The sequence below is a fragment of the Mus musculus genome, chromosome 11, assembly GCF_000001635.26.
Source record: "Mus musculus strain C57BL/6J chromosome 11, GRCm38.p6 C57BL/6J".
Taxonomy (NCBI): Eukaryota; Metazoa; Chordata; class Mammalia; order Rodentia; family Muridae; genus Mus; species Mus musculus.
This window is the reverse complement of record NC_000077.6, coordinates 19,064,998-19,087,967: the sequence shown is the minus strand read 5'-3', so window position 1 is coordinate 19,087,967 and position 22,970 is coordinate 19,064,998. Positions and strand designations below refer to the sequence as shown.

Here is a 22,970-nt window from a genome sequence, read left to right as displayed (position 1 = left end):
ACAATGGAGGAGTGTTCCTCTTTCTCCACATCCTCGCCAGCATCTGCTGTCACCTGAATTTTTGATCTTAGCCATTCTGACTGGTGTGAGGTGGAATCTCAGGGTTGTTTTGATTTGCATTTCCCTGATGATTAAGGATGTTGAACATTTTTTCAGGTGCTTCTCTGCCATTCGGTATTCATCAGGTGAGAATTCTTTGTTCAGTTCTGAGCCCCATTTTTAATGGGGTTATTTGATTTTCTGAAGTCCACCTTCTTGAGTTCTTTATATATGTTGGATATTAGTCCCCTATCTGATTTAGGATAGGTAAAGATCCTTTCCCAATCTGTTGGTGGTCTCTTTGTCTTATTGACGGTATCTTTTGCCTTGCAGAAACTTTGGAGTTTCATGAGGTCCCATTTGTCAATTCTCGATCTTACAGCACAAGCCATTGCTGTTCTGTTCAGGAATTTTTCCCCTGTGCCCATATCTTCAAGGCTTTTCCCCACTTTCTCCTCTATAAGTTTCAGTGTCTCTGGTTTTATGTGAAGTTCTTTGATCCATTTAGATTTGACCTTAGTACAAGGAGATAAGTATGGATCGATTCGCATTCTTCTACATGATAACAACCAGTTGTGCCAGCACCAATTGTTGAAAATGCTGTCTTTCTTCCACTGGATGGTTTTAGCTCCCTTGTCGAAGATCAAGTGACCATAGGTGTGTGGGTTCATTTCTGGGTCTTCAATTCTATTCCATTGGTCTACTTGTCTGTCTCTATACCAGTACCATGCAGTTTTTACCACAATTGCTCTGTAGTAAAGCTTTAGGTCAGGCATGGTGATTCCACCAGAGGTTCTTTTATCATTGAGAAGAGTTTTTGCTATCCTAGGATTTTTGTTATTCCAGATGAATTTGCAAATTGCTCCTTCTAATTCGTTGAAGAATTGAGTTGGAATTTTGATGGGGATTGCATTGAATCTGTAGATTGCTTTTGGCAAGATAGCCATTTTTACAATGTTGATCCTGCCAATCCATGAGCATGGGAGATCTTTCCATCTTCTGAGATCTTCTTTAATTTCTTTCTTCAGAGACTTGAAGTTTTTATCATACAGATCTTTCACTTCCTTAGTTAGAGTCACGCCAAGATATTTTATATTATTTGTGACTATTGAGAAGGGTGTTGTTTCCCTAATTTCTTTCTCAGCCTGTTTATTCTTTGTATAGAGAAAGGCCATTGACTTGTTTGAGTTAATTTTATATCCAGCTACTTCACCGAAGCTGTTTATCAGGTTTAGGAGTTCTCTGGTGGAATTTTTAGGGTCACTTATATATACTATCATATCATCTGCAAAAAGTGATATTTTGACTTCCTCCTTTCCAATTTGTATCCCCTTGATCTCCTTTTGTTGTCGAATTGCTCTGGCTAATACTTCAAGTACTATGTTGAAAAGGTAGGGAGAAAGTGGGCAGCCTTGTCTAGTCCCTGATTTTAGTGGGATTGCTTCCAGCTTCTCTCCATTTACTTTGATGTTGGCTCCTGGTTTGCTGTAGATTGCTTTTATCATGTTTAGGTATGGGCCTTGAATTCCTGATCTTTCCAGAACTTTTATCATGAATGGGTGTTGGATCTTGTCAAATGCTTTTTCTGCATCTAACGAAATGATCATGTGGTTTTTGTCTTTGAGTTTGTTTATATAGTGGATTACATTGATGGATTTTCGTATATTAAACCATCCCTGCATCCCTGGAATAAAACCTACTTGGTCAGGATGGATGATTGCTTTAATGTGTTCTTGGATTCGGTTAGCGAGAATTTTATTGAGGATTTTTGCATCGATATCCATAAGAGAAATTGGTCTGAAGTTCTCTATCTTTGTTGGATCTTTCTGTGGTTTAGGTATCAGAGTAATAGTGGCTTCATAAAATGAGTTGGGTAGAGTACTTTCTACTTCTATCTTGTGAAAAAGTTTGTGCAGAACTGGAATTAGATCTTCTTTGAAGGTCTGATAGAACTCTGCACTAAACCCGTCTGGTCCTGGGCTTTTTTTGGCTGGGAGACTATTTATAACTGCTTCTATTTCTTTAGGGGATATGGGACTGTTTAGAAGGTCAACTTGATCCTGATTCAACTTTGGTACCTGGTATCTGTCCAGAAATTTGTCCATTTCGTCCAGGTTTTCCAGTTTTGTTGAGTATAGCCTTTTGTAGAAGGATCTGATGGTGTTTTGGATTTCTTCAGGATCTGTTGTTATGTCTCCCTTTTCAGTTCTGATTTTGTTAATTAGGATTTTGTCTCTGTACCCTCTAGTGAGTCTAGCTAAGGGTTGATCTATCTTGTTGATTTTCTCAAAGAACCAACTCCTCGTTTGGTTAATTCTTTGAATAGTTCTTCTTGTTTCCACTTGGTTGATTTCACCCCTGAGTTTGATTATTTCCTGCCGTCTACTCCTCTTGGGTGAATTTGCTTCCTTTTTTTCTAGAGCTTTTAGATGTGTTGTCAAGCTGCTAGTATGTGTTCTCTCCCGTTTCTTCATGGAGGCACTCAGAGCTATGAGTTTCCTTCTTAGAAATGCTTTCATTGTGTCCCAAAGGTTTGGGTACGTTGTGGCTTCATTTTCATTAAACTCTAAAAAGTCTTTAATTTCTTTCTTTATTCCTTCCTTGACCAAGGTATCATTGAGAAGAGTGTTGTTCAGTTTCCACGTGAGTGTTGGCTTTCTGTTATTTTTTTTGTTATTGAAGATCAGCCTTAGTGCATGGTGATCTGATAGGATACATGGGACAATTTCAATATTTTTGAATCTGTTGAGGCCTGTTTTGTGACCTATTATGTGGTCAATTTTGGAGAAGGTACCATGAGGTGCTGAGAAGAAGGTATATCCTTTTGTTTTAGGATAAAATGTTCTGTAGATATCTGTCAGATCCATTTGTTTCATCACTTCTGTTAGTTTCAGTGTGTCCCTGTTTAGTTTCTGTTTCCATGATCTGTCCATTGGTGAAAGTGGTGTGTTGAAGTCTCCCACTATTATTGTGTGAGGTGCAATGTGTGCTTTGAGCTTTACTAAAGTTTCTTTAATGAATGTGGCTGCCCTTGTATTTGGAGCATAGATATTCAGAATTGAGAGTTCCTCTTGAAGGATTTTACCTTTGATGAGAACGAAGTGCCCCTCCTTGTCTTTTTTGATGACTTTGGGTTGGAAGTCAATCTTATCAGATATTAGGATGGCTACTCCAGCTTGTTTCTTCATACCATTTGCTTGGAAAATTGTTTTCCAGCCTTTTATTCTGAGGTAGTGTCTATCTTTTTCTCTGAGATGTGTCTCCTGTAAACAGCAAAATGTTGGGTCTTGTTTGTGTAGCCAGTTTGTTAGTCTATGTCTTTTTATTGGGGAGTTGAGACCATTGATGTTAAGAGATATTAAGGAAAAGTAATTGTTGCTTCCTGTTATTTTTGTTGTTAAAGTTGGCATTCTGCTCTTGTGGCTGTCTTCTTTTAGGTTTGTTGAGGGATTACCTTCTTGTTTTTTCTAGGCCATTGTTCCCGTTCTTGTATTGGTTTTTTTCTGTTATTAACCTTTGAAGGGCTGGATTCGTGGAGAGATAATGTGTGAATTTGGTTTTGTCGTGGAATACTTTGGTTTCTCCATCTATGGTAATTGAGAGTTTGGCTGGGTATAGTAGCCTGGGCTGGAATTTGTGTTCTCTTAGTGTCTGTATAACATCTGTCCAGGCTCTTCTGGCTTTCATAGTCTCTGGTGAAAAATCTGGTGTAATTCTGATAGGCTTGCCTTTGTATGTTACTTGACCTTTTTCCCTTACTGCTTTTAGTATTCTATCTTTATTTAGTGCATTTGTTGTTCTGATTATTATGTGTCGGGAGGAATTTCTTTTCTGGTCCAGTCTATTTGGAGTTCTGTAGGCTTCTTGTATGTTCATAGGTATCTCTTTATATTTGGGAAGTTTTCTTCAATAATTTTGTTGAAGATGTTTGCTGGTCCTTTGAGTTGAAAATCTTCATTCTCATCCACTCCTATTATCCGTAGGTTTGGTCTTTTCATTGTGTCCTGGATTTCCTGGATATTTTGAGTTAGGATCTTTTTGCATTTTCCATTTTCTTTGATTGTTGTGCCGATGTTCTCTATGGAGTCTTCTGCACCTGAGATTCTCTCTTCCATCTCTTGTATTCTGTTGCTGATGCTCAAATCTATGGTTCCAGATTTCTTTCCTAGGGTTTCTATCTCCAGTGTTGCCTCACTTTGAGTTTTCTTTATTGTGTCTACTTCCCTTTTTAGGTCTAGTATGGTTTTGTTCATTTCCATCACCTGTTTGTATGTTTTTTCCTCTTTTTCTGTAAGGACTTCTACCTGTTTGATTGTGTTTTCCTGTTTTTCTTTAAGGACTTGTAACTCTTTAGCAGTGTTCTCCTGTATTTCTTTAAGTGATTTATTAAAGTCCTTCTTGATGTCCTCTACCATCCTCATGAGATATGCTTTTATATCTAGGTCTAGGTTTTCGGGTGTGTTGGGGTGCCCTGGACTGGGCGAAGTGGGAGTGCTGGGTTCTGATGATGGTGAGTGGTCTTGGTTCCTGTTAGTAGGATTCCTACGTTTACCTTTCGCCATCTGGTAATCTCTGGAGTTAGTAGTTATAGTTGACTCTGTTTAGAGATTGTTCTTCTGGTGATTCTGTTACCATCTATCAGCAGACCTGGGAGACAGATTCTCTCCTCTGAGTTTCAGTGCTCAGAGCACTCTCTGCTGGCAAGCTCTCTTACAGGGAAGGTGCGCAGATATCTTGTTTTTGGACCTCCTCCTGGTCTAAGAAGAAGGCCCAAAACAGGGCCTCTCTCAGAAGCTGTGTTGCTTTGGCAGTTCCCAGAAGCTGTCAGCTTCTGTGGTACAGACTCTCACCTGTGCAGACTAAATTCCTAAGTTCCAGGGAGTCCTGGAACCAAGATGGCGACCGCTGCTCCTGAGGCTGAGGCCGCCTCCCGAGCCAGGCGGACACCTGTCCTCTGGTCTGGACAGTGGCCGGCTGTCTGCGGCCCGCCAAGAGTGCTGCCTCAGCGGCTCTGTGCTTCCGCCTGTCTCCGAAGCTGTCCGGTTCTCTGGCGCACCCTCTAACCTGTTCAGACTAATTTCCTAAGTTCTGCTGAGTCCCGAAACCAAGATGGCGACCGCTGCTGCTGAGGCTGAGGCCGCCTCCCAAGCCAGGCAGACACCTGTCCTCTGGTCCGGATGGTGGCCGGTTGTCTGCGGCCCGCCCAGGCTGCTGCCTCAGCGGCTCTGTGCTTCCGCCCGTCCCAGAAGCTGTCCGGTTCTCTGGCGCACCCTCTAACCTGTTCAGACTAATTTCCTAGGTCCCACGGAGTCCCGGAACCCAGATGGCGACCGCTGCTGAGGCTGAGAAGTAAATGCCTTTTAAGATTGTATTCTAACATAGCTAAAGCCTTTTCCCAGTGTTCTTAGATTCCAGATAGCAGCAAGGAGCTTAACCCATTCAGTAACTAATAAAGCACTTGCCATTTTACTCAGCTGTTTACAGAAAGAGACTAAAATTCTCACTGAGATAGAAATTTGTATTATAGACTACATTCCATGCCAAGAGCAAATTTGTATACTATACTGAAAATGGATAGTCCAGATATAGATAAGAATTAACGAGGCCTAGAGAATTTTGGGGTCAGTGGCACTACATTATTCTTGAGGCGTGTCAAGAGTTAACTACCCTGGGGCTATTAACTCTAAGTGTAAAACTCTTGCCTGGCAGAAAGTGCTAATCTCTAATGTAAACATTTATCTGGTCCCTACAAATTCCCTTTGTAGTCACTCCCCTTGCATCTGTGCTAATCTCTAGTGTTATACATTTATCTGGTTCCTTTTGAAGTCACTCCTTTTGCACCTGGAAAAATTCAATGTGCCTTGTTCTGCAATTTATTCTGTATTATAAAAGTCTGATGCTCGACTGGATCATTACATTCAGATTAAACACCTCTCTTGTGTGTTTGGCTGTCTGTCACTACATCCTAATCTTTGCTCATCTACTCTAGAGACTCTTTCCTAAGCAGGCACAGGGGACCAGAGGGCCTGTGGCATACAACCACTCTGGAAATCAGTCTGGCGGCTCCTCAGAAAATTGGACATAGTACTACCGAAGGATCCCACAATACCTCTCCTGGGCATATATCTAGAAGATGTCCCAACCGGTAAGAAGGACACATGCTCCACTATGTTCATAGCAGCCTTATTTATAACAGCCAGAAGCTGGAAAGAACCCAGATGCCCCTCAACAGAGGAATGGATACAGAAAATGTGGTACATTTACACAATGGAGTACTACTCAGCTATTAAAAAGAATGAATTTATGAAATCCCTAGCCAAATGGATGGACCTGGAGGGCATCATCCTGAGTGAGGTAATACATTCACAAAGGAACTCACACAATATGTACTCACTGATAAGTGGATATTAGCCCAAAACCTAGGATACCCAAGATATAAGATACAATTTGCTAAACACATGAAACTCAAGAAAAATGAAGACTGAAGTGTGGACACTATACCCCTCCTTAGAAGTGGGAACAAAACACCCATGGAAGGAGTTACAGAGACAAAGTTTGGAGCTGAGATGAAAGGATGGACCATGTAGAGACTGCCATATCCAGGGATCCACCCCATAATCAGCATCCAAACGCTGACACCATTGCATACACTAGCAAGATTTTATCGAAAGGACCCAGATGTAGCTGTCTCTTGTGAGACTATGCCAGGGCCCAGCAAACACAGAAGTGGATGCTCACAGCCAGCTAATGGATGGATCACAGGGCTCCCAATGGAGGAGCTAGAGAAAGTACCCAAGGAGCTAAAGGGATCTGCAACCCTATAGATGGAACAACATTATGAACTAACCAGTACCCCGGAGCCCTTGACTCTAGCTGCATATGTATCAAAAGATGGCCTAGTTGGCCATCACTGGAAAGAGAGGCCCATTGGACATGCAAACTGTATATGCCCCAGTACAGGGGAACGCCAGGGCCAAAAAAATGGGAATGGGTGGGTAGGGAAGTGGGGGGGGGGTATGGGGGACTTTTGGGATAGCATTGGAAATGTAATTGAGGAAAATATGTAATAAAAAATATTTTTAAAAAAAGAAGCTAAGATGTGTTTTTATGCATCCTAAGAGATGTTTCCATATGAACTATGAAAAATGCTATTTTTATCTTTTTTGCTTTTAAACACAGAAAATTTATAGAAGGGGCAACTCAAATGGCTCCATTGTTACTTAAGAGATGATATTCATTATTAATTAGAAATATAGGAAATACAGCAAATTTCATTCACCATGTACCAAAGTGGGAAACATTTGGAAAAGATGCCAAAGCCGGTTAATAAAGGGACTGGGGTACCCCTTACACTGAGTGTGCACAGGTACTTGAATCTACTCTTAACTCAGCATGATTCTCAGACAGTGTCATAAAAGGGAATGTGCCCTCCATCCCAGGTTGTTTTTTAGAGTAATGAATGGTAGGCAATCTGGAAGTCAGTTAAAAGGAGGGTATAGAATATTTTATATTGTAGGTATAGGGCTATATTGTGGGTATGGGGCTAACAAATTACAGCTAAGTGTGCCATGTAGATAGATGTTGGGTACTTCAGAGTATGACTATCTACTAGAAAAAAATGCAATAGGAGAATCAGGTACACTAGAAAAAGATAACAAGTAGAGATTCTCCAGGCCATTATTAGTACTGTGCCAGAAAATGAAGAGAATGATAAGCTTACCTTTATATCCTTAGTAATACAATGAATGAGAGAGAGAGAGAGAGAGAGAGAGAGAGAGAGAGAGAGAGAGAGAACTAGATTTTCCTTTTACTCTTGCACAAGAAAATGGCATTTCTCTGAGTACATATCAATGAGAGAATATCAGACTTGAATAGTTTTCAAACTGTGCAAAGCAGGAGTCTCCCCAGTGTCTAGGACAATGTCAGCTGCTGAAACAAGTAATCCTCACACTTACAGTGGGTAGGCATTACCCAGTCTTGATTTTCTCATTTATGTCCCAGTTGCAGGGCTTGTGTGACTCAGTCATCGATTCCTCATCATTTGCAAAGGGGAAAGAGCTGGAGAAGAAACAACGCTCTGTGTAGACCTGGGAGTCCTCACTGGCACAGGAAATGCAGAGTAAGACAACAAGTGTGTTCAAGTTCTTTTGCATGGCCCTGGACACAAGACTCCAACTTCTTCAGACATTCAATGAAAACCCACAGCACAGCCCTTCGGCTACCAGCTCTGGAGTGGTGTCCAGCTGAGGCTGCATTCTCGGCCCCCTCACCTGGAGCCTTCCAGATTCTTGGGCTGGGAAGCTCCTAGTTTCTTGGCTTTCAGTATATAGATGGCCACTGCTGGACTATGCAACCTTTAGCCATGTAATGCAAGCTAATGGATCACATTCTATAGTTATGTATGTATTGTCCTAATGGTTCCACTGCTCAGGGAACCCCAGTGATTTTGATCCTGTGAACTGGGATCCTTTTTGTGACAATTCCTGACAATGAGATTTAGAAACCTCTAGAAGTGTGCATTTGTAAAAATTTGGAGGTCGAAGCTAGAGAACCCCGTGGCTTCTGAAAGCAAAGCTTAATAGATGGTTTTGATGGGAGCTCAGAAGACCAAAATGCTGATAGGTGTATGGGCAACAAAGCCTGTGCTTTTGACACTTTGGGTGACAGTGAAGGTCTACTGGGCATTGACCACACACTAATGACACAGTGAGGGTTAGGCAGAAAGAATAAGGAACAGAAAAGCAGAAAAGAAAGCTTTGAAATATTTAGAATTTGCTCAGAAATCCCAAAATAAGTTGAAGCTATGGAATCTGTGGTGTATAAAGAGATTAGAACCCTTAAAAAGCAGCCAATCATTTTAGACTTGAAATATTAGAAAGATTGCTAGAATCATCTCCTGAGTCTGGAAGACCCCACCTTACTTAGTACAAGATTATAAATCACGTGAAATAGTTCCCTTTAAGAAAAGCACCTCCCTAGCACCCACTCTCACAGAAATGCCTAGGAAAGAGTTTTCTAAAGATTTATTTGATGATGCTCAGTCACACAGGCAACCAGTAGACACCGTGGCTATTGTCCTAGTGAGTCCAGTTGGTGCTGGACCTGGCAGTGACCTCAGTGTCATCTATGTGGTTTTGTCAGCATGTACAATACAAGAGTTTGGGAATCTGGAAAACCTACTGTTATTTTGCTAAAGAGCCAGGTTGTCAAATTGCATCAATATTTAGAATCCTGGTGATCTGAATTGCATCCACAGACCCCCATGCTAGAAAGAAAACTGACTTCAGTAAGTTGTCCTCTGACCTCCAAAAGCACTCCACAACTCTGCCTCTCTGTGTGTGTCTATGCACCTGCCTCTCTGTGCATCTTTTTCTGTCATTAATTAATTAATTTGTGTTTGAATCTAAGATGAAAAGTTCCAGATTTCTGGGAGGTTCCTGAAACCATCAGCAGAGGAACTTGGTGTCTCAAGAATCTCAAAACATGAACCTTGAGACTTAAGCTTGCATCTCCTTTTCATCTATAAAAACTCGTGGTTCTCATGGGGTAGGAAATTAAATAAAATAATGTATGAAAACTCCTTTCTGGCTTCAATGCCTGTCATGTAAAAAAAAAAAAAAATCTGCAAGCCTCCGAGGAAAGAAAAATGTTAGTTCTCAAACCCCAGACAATTTTGATGCTAATGGATCGCCAATAAAGCTTTAATTCAAATTGCTAAGGCTCAAACTTAAAATTGTTAATGTTCAAATTTAACAGGGAAGGAAAAAGCTACAGAATCCTGATCTTAAGAGAGTTCCTAACTTATAAAAGGCACAGACTGTTATGTATCTCATTTATAGAGGCAAGCTTGACTCAGCTTCCTGTACGTGCTTTCAGGGTTAAACTTAAAACAAACAGAAGCAAGTAAAGGTTACTAAACTCATGCACACTCAGTAGATTACGGTCTTCAAGCTCACCAAAGATCTGGGGAATATGGTTTTTAAAATGTTTAATGGAACAAAAGCTTCCTGTGATAGACAGAAATATCAGATCCTGGAGGCAACCCTAAGGTCTCCAAAGAAGAGAGATGGGGCACAGAACTAAATTGTGGTAACACTGGGCACAAAAGGCCCCTTGCCTCACTTTCCCCAAGAGGCTTGTCAAAACTATGGACACTTTTGGGCTCATTGTCATTTTCTGCCTCTTGACAGAAGGTCTGTTTTCCCAGGTTCCTCCTCCACAGGAAAACCTTCTGAGTCTAGCAGATGAAGGCAATGTTGTCCTGTGCAACATCTAAAGATTAAAGCTGTCTTGTATGACAGCCCAGGACTGACCATCCTCTCAACAAAGCCATGGAGACCATGGGAGACCATGGTAACTGCTCAGGTATGGGTAAGTCTGTCATTTTGAGTGATACATAGGTCATTTAGATTATACTTATTCTCATATAATTATTGATTATAATAATTATAATTATTCTTGCCATATCTCTGATGGCACTGGTGGCGAGGCTAGCTGTAGCTTTGTCAGTTTAACAAGCATTCCAGCGCATCCCCAAAGCCAAAGCTGCTTTCCTCATTGATCTCATATGTAAAACTAAGCCTCAGCTGCTTCTAGATCTCCCAGGTCTCCAGCCAGGAAAGGCAGACACAGTTTACCTTACTGACAGACTCCATTCTGCAAGAGATAAATTCACAAAAACAGACTTAAAGGTATTTCAGATGTCTTCTCCTCTCTATGCTATTGTTATATCAAGACTTCAAAAGTTCAGTTTTAACATCAATGGCGTTCTGATAAGCTGGTAAAGTACTGACTACCAGGATCAGTCACAAACTCAAGATTTTAAATTCCCTTTGGTTGCCTTCTATGTATAGACTTCAAGGTGCTTCCCTTGAAACAAACAAACAAAAACAAACAAAACTTTGTCCAATCTATATATCCAGCCCTCTGGAAAGTGTGTTAATGCTTTCAACCCAGAATCATTTTTGGGTTCCCAAGCTTCTACTATGACTCAAAGGCATGACCCTACTATCTTTTCTACAAAGTGGATTTCAGTACAGATTACAAAAAGTGATAATGCTAATATAGCTTAAACTTGTGTGTGTGTGTGTGTGTGTGTGTGTGTGTGTGTGTGTGTGTATTATGAACTATAGATAAGCACTCCTGTCAACCAACAGCCTAAGCTTCCCTGCCTGCCTATTCCCAAGGATGGGAGCTCCCATTTCTCTGGTCATGGGACTCCCCTGCTCCATCTACTAGGGCCATGGGCTTAAAGTGTACACGCAGAATAAAGAATTTCCCCAAAGCTCCTTAATTTTACATGCTTCCCCCAACTCCATCCATTCCAGCAGATTTCCTATCAACTGCAGACAGCTTCAAAACTGCCTGCAAAGTGCTAGCCCCCGGTGTTCCTGGGGCCCTACATCCGAATGCTCCAAAGCAGCCTGCACTTCTCTAGACCCAGATGCTTTCACAGAAACTGGCAGCAAGCAAAACAAATGTCCACCAGCCTGCCCTCCTCTCTCTTCCTATCCTTTGACCATTCCAGCCTCCCTGGGATCCTGACAACAACATCGATGCCCTGGGTTCATCAGGAAGTAGTTATGAAAGAGATTACTTAGACCCTTACAACAAAAGGTTAGAATTGTTGCACCTAAAACTCAGGAATAGTTTCACTAAACAAGTCTCACCCTGTCTGTCCCGACCCTAAACTTCTTGCTCCCAGGGTCTGGGCTTTGTCTTCCCACCTTCAGCCTGGTCCCTATATAACTCAGCCATTTTCTTCTCTTGGTCTCCTGGCCCTGGCTGCCTCTCTTGCTCTCCCTTCCCTTCTCTCCTCTCATGGTCTGATTTAGTCTATCCGCCATGTTCAGCTGGGACGCTTCTCTGTGCCTGCTCTCTCCCTTATGTCTACAATAAAGCCTTCTCCACCCGTTAGGAGCAGGCATGCCTCCTCCTTTACTTCATTTTTTCATTCAAATAAAAGATGGGTGTAACTTATGCTAGCAGAATCCTCCCAAAGGATTTGGTGTTGATCAGTACATGTTAGGGAAAATCTCCCAGGCTCCTAAACTGGGAGATTAGTTCAACAAATAATGACAGATCAATACTTATCTGTGATAATGTATAAAAATACTCTTATAACATGGCAAACTATTACATGTGAAGTTATAAAAATGATTGCCGAATGGCCCATAGCACGTGTTCTTCATTTACAACTAAATCCGCAGATTTATACAGAGAACGCCGATGAAAAGACCAGATTTTTTGTCTTGACAGGAGGGAGGTGGACAGACTACGTGCTTTCTTTAACAGGCCAGAGCTTTGAAGGTTTTCATCGATGAATCTTAGAAGGTGATCTTCAAATTTCAGAATATGCCGCCACATTGCTATACTTCTTTTCTTGGAAAAGATTTTAATAGAACCACAGAGAAAATAATATAAGAACTGACATATTATGCACTATACATAATAGTTATTTGCATTTTATCAATTTGTCATTTTTCTGAGAGATTTTGTAGCAAGCTGTTTCTTTAGCTTTGTATGGGTGTGTGCACCTTGTGTGCCTGCTGGTCCGAGGAGGGCACCCTTGACTTCACTCATAGCTTTTCCCTCCAAGGAACCTTGTGAGTCCTGGAACTTGCTGGCAGCCAGAATGCCCCAGTAGTCTTTCTGTCTCCACTCCTTTTAATGCCAGGGTTGTAGAAATGCGCAGGCCTGTGCCTGAGACCTGAAATCTGGTCCACACGCTTGGAAAACAAGCACTCTAAACCACAGGGTCATCTTTCCAGTCCACTTACAGTACTTGGAAATACATTTTTAGCAAGAGATTTTATGAATATAGGCATTCACTAGAACTCTATAAATAAAACTATTCTCTCATTTGAATACAGCAAATGACATTTTCCTTTTAAGAAAAATTATTCGTGCAGATGATTGAGCTAATCTTTGGTAAATACATTTTTTAAAAATATGATTCTATATTATTATTAGACAGGAGACAACAACCCACCTGAAGACCAGGTTGTATGCAGACTTACCACATATCTATCTGCAAAGTGAGAGCTCTTCTCACTTATAAAATAAAGAAATTGAGTGGAATTGCACTTAAATGAAAAAAAAAAAAAAAAAAAAACAGGTTTTCTTTGAGCACAAGAGAGGGAGAAGTAGAATTCCAAAATTAAAAAAAAAAAAAATCGATTGGAAACCTCACGCTATTGCAAGCTACACCGAGTCACAGAAATCAAGGGGACCCTGAAATTGGGTCATTTAAGATGGAGGAATCAAGTACTTTTTTTCTAATTTGTCCAATAAATAAACATACACATGACTTGTCATCTTTACTACAGTAAATCAAACTGAGCAACAAACATTTTCCTGAGACAAATGTCTGTATTAAAATTCTCCAAGACCCTTGACTGTTGCACTACTGTGATCTCTGGGCTGCATACACACACATACACACACACACACACACACACACACTCACACTTGCATTCCTCCCATTGCCAGACACTCTAGGTAGAACTTGCCAACAATCTATTCAGAGACCCTCTAGGAACACAAAAGGGGACCTCCATCTCCTCATCTACATAATAAAGCCCAGCATTCCACGCGCCTTTCCCCGCCCCTGGAGAAGCTCCTTGGGAAAAGCGATTCAGACCCAGCTTGGGATGCAGCACTGAGTGCCAGGTCAGCGTACTAACTCCAAACAAACTCCCTTCTCTCAGGGAGAAGGGCAAGCATCGCTTATTGTTCAGGTTCTGTTCTTGTTAGAGGCACTGCTTAGATAGTCTCAGCTCCAGCATGCGTCCCGATGGTAACAAAGTCACAGAAGACCTTTCCCCCTCTGCACACCCACCTGGACTCCCAAAACTGCTGAAAAGAGACTGCCCCCAATCTCACTGTAGACAAGACCCCTGATTTTCAATTCTCTGATCTGGACAAGCTTCGTCTGTGAAGAAGCCTCCGAACTCGCCTGAAGTGTTTGTAAGATGGAGTAGCTGGACCTGGGAGTCCTGGAGATGCCTTTGAAATAGGCCAAGTTTTTTAAGTGCCTTGCTTTCCTTTTCTTGGGAAGTTGATACTCCATTAGGTTTTTTTGAAAAGTCATTTTAAAAGAATAAAGAACGGCCATTCACTAATTGTCCTACCCTACTTCTTCCAGGGACTCTTTGTGTTTCCAAATATAACCTATCCTAAGTAAAAGCAAGGCAAGTAAAACTCCTCACTTGACTGAAGATCACATCCCCAGATCTGTGATTTGACTTCTAAAGACTAATCCTGCTGCCGTGGCCTTGGAGAGCAGTGTGGCTGGATACCTGATGGGCTCTGTAAAGGATGGAGTCTACCTCTGTCCCTGCGTGGAGACATGCCAATCCGATCTGTCACAAAGAACACTGTAGAGCCTTGTCTTTCCCCTTAAGAGTTAATCCAGCTGGTCCTGTCAATCAAGAGATCAAGAGACCACCCCTCAGGAAAGCTGGTTCACCTACTGTGCTACAGTGCGGCCTGCTAAGGAAATGGGAGAAATAATTATACCCTTAACAAGATCGTATTCTTTCCAGCCAGAACCCTGCCTACATGCAGTCTCCTGCATCACTCCTCCCCAACCCTGTGACACTGCAGCTTGCCCACTCCTCTAAGTTATTCAGAAAAGCCTAACTTTGTCTTTCCCTTCTTTCAGCCCCGTTTTCTTTCAGATACTGCCCAAACCTGGACATGCTTTCTTTTCTCACTCGGTCTTTCCCTTCTACCCTGCAACTGCTTGTCGGCCATGTGGCTGACTCCATTACTGAATCTGCTCGCTGACTCTCTTCTTTGTTTTAGAGGCAGGGACTTGTGTAGCTCTGGCTGAACTGGAACTCCCTCTGTAGACCAAGCTAGCCTCGAACTCACAAAGATCCACCTACCTCTACCTCCACAGTGCTAGGACTAAAAGATATGGCCTCCACACTTGGCTTTGCTTTCTTTCTTTCTTTCTTTCTGTCTGTCTGTCTGTCTGTCTGTCTGTCTGTCTTTCTTTCTTTCTCTTCTCTCCTTCCTTCCTTCCTGCCTTCCTTCCTTCCTTTCTCTCTCTATCTCTTTCTTTTTTTGGGGGGGGGTGTTTGTTTGTTTGTTTGTTTGTTTTTAGAGACAGGGTTTCTCTGCATAGCCCTGGCTGTCCTGGAACTCACTCTGTAGACCAGGCTGGCCTTGAACTCAGAAATCAGCCTGCCTTTGCCTTCCAAGTGCTGGGATCAAAGGCGTGCGCCACCATGGCCCCAGCGTCCTGGCTTTCTTTCTTAAATCGTCACTTTCTCCTGTCTCCATCTCCCTCCTCTACACAACTGCCAAGAGTTACAGCATCCCTGCACTGTTACATGTTCTCTCAAATTCTAATAATATCTAATAATTATGAGACTATAATTTTTATAGTCTCATAAAAGAGTTTAATTGGAGTTACCACATGTGATTATACTCTTTCCAGACAACCTAAGTTGCCAAATAAGAAGCCTAGGTGTAGGGTACTGAAAAACCTACAACATGAGGAGTCCCCCACGTTCTGACTCAGGCGAGGCTACATACACCCCAAATCACTCACGAGAAATGGTCTTGCTGCAAACTGCAAGAGGACTTTTTATTTCAAGAGCGCTCTCTGGCCCATAGTCATACACCACGCAGGGGTAGAGGACCATGGTGCCCCGAGTAGCTGGGAAAGGGGGTATTTAAAGGAAGACACCACAACTCAAGAGGGTGGGAAGGGCGTTGTTGGGAAAAATACCAAAAATACCAGTTAAGAGTCACAAGGAAGTGCAAAGTCACAAGAGTCACAAGGAATACCTGGTAATTGTTCAGGTTATCTCTCAAGACAGTTTCTAAGAGCCCCTAACAATAGCACATCTGCATAGCGGGTTCCAGCACTGGTCAGGGTGGGTCAGGGTGACTTTCTTTGAATGAACACTCCTTGAACCCAGGAAGAGGGTGGGTGGAGGAATGTCGCTATCTGTTTTATGATTAGCATACCTTGGAGCATTGAATCACAGAGGTCACATTCTCAAGCCTGGGCCTAAAGGCCTAGAATTTTCCTTTTACGTTATACTTTTTCAGAACCACCCTTCAACTTAGAGGTATCCTAGAGAACATCTCCCCAAATGATGGTCTATTGTTAATACCTCTTGCTCACCCACAAGAATGTAATAGTAGGTCCCAATTGCTGAAGACACTACACGTATCATAGGATATTGAGAAGTCGAATTAGTAATGACCAGGATGATTTCTCCCTGCTGGCTGGTTTTCCTGCTGTGTAGGCTGCTGTGATCGGAAAGACCATCAACAGTCTTACCTATCAGTGACTCCTGGGAGCCGTAATAATGACCAGTGCGGCAAGGTGTGCCCTCAATGGTATGAATAGTATGAGGGTAACTAACTGTTTCCTGGTTGGATTTAAGGTCCCCTCCACAATAGGAAATACGTGCCTGGTACTGTAAATATGGCCAAGAACCTAATCCTATGGAGTTTACATGCCCTAGAGGTGAACATACTATTGCTCAGCTAAATAGACATAGTATCAGTCTGTCCTCTAAATTTGTATTCCTTACGTAGCAGCTCTCAGACCTCACTGGGAAGGTTTCTTTTTGCAGTGGATGGTAGTTAACACAGAAACTTAGAACTGATCACGGTGCAGGGGATATGTGTCCAGTGGAATACTTAGCCATGAGTGGGACATCTATCACCTGCTCCATCACTCAGAGACTGTAACAGAAGAGGGGCAGAACTAGAAGTTTGGGAGGAGTGAAGCAAAACAGTGTCCTCTGGACAAGGCAGGACTGCTGCAGCCAGGAGCTCACAGCGGCTGTGGATGCCTATATAAGACCTCTAGAAGATCAAACCAGTAAACATTCTGGCGTGGGGGAAGGGCAACCCTAACTAATCAACTGTCTGACAGTAAATGGATTCTGGAGAAGGGAGAGTCAGTTATCTCTAAAGGTGTGGCTGCTAGTAGATCAACCATACTCCAGTGGATGACCCCCATACTCAAGAGTATATGGGTAGTACAATTGGACTTGTTAGGTTACAACACACATACATACACTCACACACACACACGCACACATGTGCATACAGAGAGAGAGAGAGAGAGAGAGAGAGAGAGAGAGAAGAGAGTGAGAAGGTTTCAGGGTGGGAATATAGGGACAGATCTGGGAGGAGTTTGGAAGAGAAGGTGGATGAATATGATCATAATACATGGTGTGGAATTCTCAACTAATTATTTTTAAAATCTTTTTATTTTCAAAGGTGCTTGTTGCCAAGCCTAATGACCTGAGTTTAATTTCTAGAACCGACAACTTGTCCTCTGACCTCCACACTGTGGCATGTGCACACACGAATTTAAACTTAATTTAAAAAAAAAAAGAATAGGTCAGTTTGGGTGTACCTGAAACCATCTAGAAGATTTTTATATCACAAACTTAAGGAAATCTGATATAAACCAAGTTAAATAATAAAGACGATTCCTTGAGTCAGTGGATAGAAAACCTCCAAAGTCTTGGTTCTCCATCTCTTTCCTCTACTCCATGTCTAGACTGAATTGCTCACAGTCCTGGGAAACTCCCTGGACCCTGTGTCTTTGGCTCCGTTCTGAAGGAGCTACTTATCTGTTGCACCATTTTAAGTACAGATTCCAGGTTTCCCTGGATGGTATGAGTTTAAATTGCATGCTGAAAAAAAGTATAAATTCGTCCTATCTAGTTGGCCCAGGGTTGTGTGTATGTCAGAAGCTTTGTAGGGAAGAAAAGACATGAGAACAGAAACCTGAGTGTTTTTTAAAGAAGGACAGAATGACTCTGGGTCTCCAGCTGTTAAATGTCTGTAGTATAGAAGTATAAAACTCCTTCTTAAGTGCTGTGTTACAGTGAAAAGGCAAGGTATGGATGCACTAGTTATGGTATGCTATTGCTCATATAAATAATATGTTTCCATAAGCAGCAGGTACTTCTAACAATAATTTTAATCTCATGCACATTCATTCATTCATCCATCCATTCATATGTATATGCACGAAAGTACCCATAAAGGGGAGAAGGAAAAGGAAACAAAGTTCTAAGCATTAGTGAGACATGAAGTGTTGTTTGTACAGAAGTGTTGGGACAGAGAGCCCTAAGCAGCATCGGTGTGAAGCGTCCTCTCTGCTGGCTCTTTCTTCCATCGCTGAATGAGACTGTTTTTCAGGCTCTCAGGAAATGAGAACTATTCAGTAGAAGAAAAATAATTCATTATGTGCAAATGACAGGATAATAAATTGTGTGTGTACACACACACACACACACACATGCACATATATATATATATATGTGTGTGTGTATATATATATATATATATAAAATTTACAAACACCACTTATCCTGAAAGTGTTTTCAACAATGCCCAAGAGCTAATCACTAGACTGCTCCAGGTGATATAAATCCAAGGATATCTCCTTTCAGTCCAAATTTCAGAAACACCTAGGGCTGCTCAGTCACTTGCACAAAACTGCAAGGCATTTTGGAAGTTTCTGATGGCTTCCTGAATGTCTGCTACTTGCTGCGTTTTCTATATTCCTGAAGTTAGATCATTGGTATAAAACAGAGTCTAGCAAACTAAGCAAGTGGAACGGCATCTGTGTTATAGGAATGCCCACCCCGAAGGATGAAAGAAATTTACAGAGCTACAGAGCTACTGAGCAAGAAGCCAGCAAAGATGAGAAAAATGCAAAGTGCCAGCTCTGTTTGCAGAAATAAAATTAAAATATGTGAGTGTCTGCGGCATGGAAAGCCGCATGAGAAAAACCGATTTTTGACATAAATTATAAGGCTTCAAACTTCCTAATAAGTAGAAAGCAGAGCTATCGATAAGAGGGAGTAGATTTTGAAATATAAAACAGTCAAAGCACAATGCTCCTTTTAAAATAATGGAAAGGTGGAGGAACTGACTACCTCACCCACACACTTCATAAAATGTGACGGCTGCTCTGTGCACAACACGGTTGAGAGCACTCAGTGACCATGTGGAGAACAGATTCCAAAAAGTATGTTTGGGAAATGAGGGTGTTTTTTGTTTTTTGTTTTGTTTTTGTTTTTGTTTTGTTTTTTTCGAGACAGGATTTCTCTGTGTAGCCCTGGCTGTCCTGGAACTCACTTTGTAGACCAGGCTGGCCTCGAACTAAGAAATCTGCCTGCCTCTGCCTCCGGAGTGCTAGGATTATGAAATAAGAAGCAGAGGTGAAGGAAAGCTGCCTGCAAACATTCAGAATAGGAGATGTATCGGGGAGCCAGACACCTACCACATCGATGTTTATTCCTTGGGAGCTGGTCCACTGGTCAGTGAGAGCGACCCTGGAGCCAGAGGCCTGAGTTCTGCGTGCTGAGAGTTCTGCGTGCTGAGCATCCCTCACAAGCCTGGCTTGGAGGAACTTTGCTTCTGTTCATCAGCCTGTGCAGGAGAATAGAAAGAGCACTCTCCGCATTACATTTGTCCTTCCTGTAAGTTAGGCATCTTTATTACTAACATTAGAGCTTAGGCGAACTTCCTTACTCTGCTTTACTTTATTATGCACAGTATAACAGGCCCCCCCCCCCTTTTTTTTTTCAGGAGAGAGAAAGTAGAAGAAAGATTACAGGTGAATTACCTATTTACATTAAGGCTGTGTTTAAACATCTAGCGGGCCAGCAATTTTATCTCTTCAATATTGTCCTGGCCTGTTAATGGTGACTCGGTGGCACTTTAATGAGCTGTTTATTTGGCAAAGCAGTCACTTATAATTTAGCTACTCATTTGGTTTGTTCCTACTTTAATTTTGTCCCTCTGTGTTGGATGACTTTAATCTGCTTTTCCGATCTTCATGTACAAACCTAATACCTTTTTAATGGCATTTGTTTTAAAATAGAGAGAGTTTCTTCTGGTGGCCTTTTTGGTAGATACAAGGGAGGATGTGGGAGAAAGAAGCATTTTGAGAGCAACACCATCATAATGATCTGTAATAAAGTTTTCTTTTCTAGAAGGTTGAAAGCAAACACTATTTTGTTAAGCTTGTATTAAGAAATCCCCCTATATCTCTCAAAACAATCTATGTCGGGAAGAGATTCTGCTTGAAAGCTGAAGGCTGCAGGGTCATTTGGATGCACTCTTGTCAATAATAAAGCACTAGTCTTCAAAAGAAAAGCTATGAAATTTCAGGATCAGTCATCAATCCAAGCAATGGAAGGGCCAAGGAGAGCAGAGCCAGGAATCAACCATTTGACACAGGAAATGACTTAGTCTAGCCACCCCGCAAATGACTGAGGCTAAAACCCCTAGAAATTCCTTTAGTTAAAAGAAAACTTTGGTCTGTCAGCCCAAGACAGCACATTGCAAAAAACAAACAAGGAGGTGATGCTGGGCCATGTGTACTGCTGACTCAGCACCCACACTTGGAAAAGTGTGACTTTCGTGCTTTAGAAGAGGAGCTCTACATAAAAAGGAGGAGCCAGAATTGAGTGGGAAGAAGGTCAAACATGCAAGTACATACTGGCATCGCATCTCCACACTGTTCATTGTTGCTTTACTTTGCTTCTTGGCTTCTGTATGTGTGTGCTTGGCGATGGGGGGAGGGGTGCGTCTGGATCCATTTAGGTCTGGATTTCCTAAGTGCCAGTGAGATAAACAGAGCCAATAATATAGTTGTCACCTGAACAAACCAATGTTTGATCAATGGTCCATTTGCCTGGTGGAGTGTGAACCTTGCCTGAGAGCAGAGATGACAAATATTAGTAAATTATGATCACCAACTATCATCAGGCAGTTCATTCATTGCCCTGGGTGGAGTGAATGACAAATCTGGAATCTATATTTAGTTATAAACGGTACCCCCAGCATGACCAGATCATTGACTTATCGATTAAGCTGTTCCATGCCTTATGGACAGATCAAATCTCTCTTCTGAAACCCTCTAAGCCCCAGTGGCACATCCCATCCAGAGGCTCTTAAGATTGTGGCATCATCTTCTGACAGCTTCAAATGGACACATGGCATCAGTAGATCTGTGTCTGTAAGAAATCACAGATTGTAAAACAGAGTAAACATCACTATTTTAAAAAAGTGTTGCAAGCAATCTAAATGACATTTATTACACATGCAAAAAAAAAAAAAAAAAAGCCTTTCAACCCCTATTGAAAATAATACATATTGTTTTGTTACTATCTTATTAACATTCAAAATCTTGGTTTAATGTTGAAAGTAAATCGTCTGGCAGGTATAAAAAAATCTGCTCTGCCATGATGCAGACATATGAGCAGGAGACATGCTTCCTATAGCATCAGGTTTATGATCTTCCTGGTCACACTCTGTGGTCATCGCAGAGCTTTGACTGAAATTCTGCAAGTGTCTGTTTCTCTGCTAACACACAAATCCAAAGCTGGGGATAATCATACTCTGTATTTTTCTTTTCATGAAAATATTTTTTTCCATACTGTGGATTCTAACTCCCCCTTCCTCCCAGTTCCTCTCCACCCGCCCCCTCCCATCTGGATCCACACCCTTTCTGTCTCTCAGTAAAAAAAACAGTCAAAATAATAAAATAAAATAAATGGAAAACAATTGGAATGGAACAAAACAACAAAACGAGAAAACAAAACCAACCAAACAACAAAGTAAAAGCATAGCAAACACATATAGATCCAGAGACACATGTTAGCACATACAAGAATACCATAAAACCCAAACTTGAAAGTCATGATATATATGCAAAGAACTCATAAGGTAGAGAGGAAAGGCCCTGCCAGCATTATGAGACAGAGAACCTGTAACGTGGCTGTTGAGTTTGTTTTGTGCTAGCCATTCCCGGCTAGGCATAGGGCCTACCCTGCCGAGTGGTTTGTTTCCAGTGAGACTCCCTTCCAAAAAAACCATCTTTTCATTCATAAGTGGTTATTGCTTGCAGATAGCTTCTAGGTTAGGGATGGGGACATTTGTAAACTTTCTCTTTCAGCTGTAGACCCCATCTGGTTGCAGACTCAAGCAGGTCCTGTTCATGCTACTCTGGTACTGTGAGATCCTGTGGGCCTCAGCCCTGTTGTGTCCAGAAGGCCTTGATTGCTTGGTGTCCTCCATTTCCTCAGCTCTCACACTCTTTCTGCCTCCTCTTCCACAGAGTTCCTTGAGCCACGAGGAGAGAGATTTGATAGAGGCATCACTTTGAGGGCTAAGTGTTCCAAGGTTTTTCACTCTCTGCAAATTGTTTGGCAATAGGTCTCTATGTGTTGCCATCTGCTGCAGGAGGCAGCTTCTCTAACAATGGTTGAGCAAGGCACAGATCTATGAGTACAGCAGAAGTCATTTTAGCTACACTCCGTCAGCAGCGCAGTAGAATTTGGTTTTCCTCTGTGCCCATGGGCTATCTAGTCTAACTAGGTTATCTAGTTCTTGGTCACCTAAACAGCCTTGAGCATCGGTTCCATTTCATGGAGTATGCCTTAAGTTAAATCAGATTCTAATTTACTGCCACAAGATTTGTGTCACTATCACACCGGTGTCCAAGTCACTCTTGTACACTGAAGAGTTTGGAGCTGGGTAACATGCAGAGTATGTTCCAGGACCATGAGCACTAGTCCACAGGGGTAGAGGCTCTAAGTGGGAACCACTTGACTTCTCTGTGTTCAATGTAGGTGGTAACTTCTGCAATAGGGTTCTGATATCAGTTTGTTGAGGGTTAAAAATAAGCCTTGGCAACAGCCTGAGCTATTTGTTGGGGGAGGGGCATGGAACCCCTTTGGATAACAATTCAATTAGATGTAACTCATTCCATGTATTGGAAGCTTCATTGGGTGATAAGAGATGTGTTTTGGGGCTCTGCCTTCCCTGTTATTTGGTGATTTCATTTACATTGCATATATATATATATATATATATATATATATATATATACCATCTTGTGTGTGTATATATATATATATACACAC

General features: G+C 41.8%; 1 long non-coding RNA gene across 1 annotated transcript; it reads right to left on the bottom strand.

Moving 5' to 3' along the window:
• Positions 1 to 12,227: 12,227 nt before the first annotated feature.
• On the bottom strand, positions 12,228 to 22,693 carry 4933406G16Rik (RIKEN cDNA 4933406G16 gene). The gene is made up of 5 exons (NR_046037.1): positions 21,874 to 22,693; positions 20,928 to 21,059; positions 19,319 to 19,467; positions 14,340 to 14,461; positions 12,228 to 12,420 (listed from the first exon to the last, which is right to left on the bottom strand). It is a non-coding gene; the product is annotated as an RIKEN cDNA 4933406G16 gene (long non-coding RNA).
• Between the last annotated feature and the right edge of the window lie 277 nt (positions 22,694 to 22,970).